At 47.4% G+C, this 1,021-nt stretch overlaps 1 pseudogene; it reads left to right on the forward strand.

Moving 5' to 3' along the window:
• The first annotated feature begins 47 nt into the window (after window positions 1-47).
• On the forward strand, window positions 48-727 carry LOC107580015 (SET and MYND domain-containing protein 5-like; annotated as a pseudogene).
• Window positions 728-1,021: the final 294 nt, after the last annotated feature.

The following is a 1,021-nucleotide window of genomic DNA, read 5'->3' on the forward strand; positions in this document are numbered from 1 at the left end:
GAATAATACTCCTCTGATCTGATGTGTGTGTGTGTGTGTGTGTGTAGTTCTCTGAGTGGGTTCAAGCGTGCGACGCGCTGGAGCTTCCCAGCCAGCAGAGGGAGCAACTGGACGCTTTCATTGACCAGCTGTACAAGGACATCGACAAAGGTCATTTTTCACAGACTCCCACCTGTTCACAGAGCTCGGCCCCTCACACATTGATCTGTATACCTGCCACGATTGAATCCATCCCTGCGTTTGACATCTGGCTTCTCGAGCACGGCTGAGACAGAGACACACATTTTACCACTTAGACGGCCTTCGATCTGTGTAAAATATGATTGTTTTGTGCAAAAGTGTGAAATAAATCCCAGCGACGAAAGGGGTTCATAGATCATTTTTTTCTTTTGCAGAAACCGGCGATTTCCTCAACTGCGAGGGCTCCGGTCTTTCCTGCTGCAGAGCTCTTGTGAGAACCGTCTTCATGCGTATTGGCACGTCTTTCAGTTTGCACAGCTGTGATGTTTTCATTTTTACATGCAAGTTGACTTTGAAATCGCGGAAATCAGGTCAGCTTAACAAATGAGGCCTGTCTTCGTGCTCCACAAAAACAGACGTGAAGATTTATGAGGGTTTCCTGTGTTGCACAGGTAACCACAGCTGCGTTCCCAATGCAGAGGCGTCTTTCCCCGACAACAACTTCCTCCTCCACCTCGGCGCTCTCAGCGACATCAGCCCCAGAGAGGTCAGACGAGCATGTTGGATAATAGATGCTAAGCTGATGCTCGTAATGCCTTCGAAGGCCTTGAGTGTTTCATTGTCGGTAGGCATTACAGTCTAGAGGCTGAAGATGGGAGCGGTTTTGGCAGCTTGTCAGATAGATTGAAAAGGCCTGCATCTGTCTGCTGTTGACATCACACAGACTTATTTCATAGGTTTGTTTATCTGAATCATATTAGCCAGTGGATGACAGCTTATCGGGAATTCGTAATTCCTTTCAGCTCCGAATTCACAACAAAGAGAGCCTCATGCATTTTTG

This window comes from Sinocyclocheilus grahami, unplaced genomic scaffold (genome assembly GCF_001515645.1).
Source record: "Sinocyclocheilus grahami isolate Dianchi unplaced genomic scaffold, SAMN03320097.WGS_v1.1 scaffold23213.1, whole genome shotgun sequence".
In the NCBI taxonomy this organism is placed as follows: domain Eukaryota; kingdom Metazoa; phylum Chordata; class Actinopteri; order Cypriniformes; family Cyprinidae; genus Sinocyclocheilus; species Sinocyclocheilus grahami.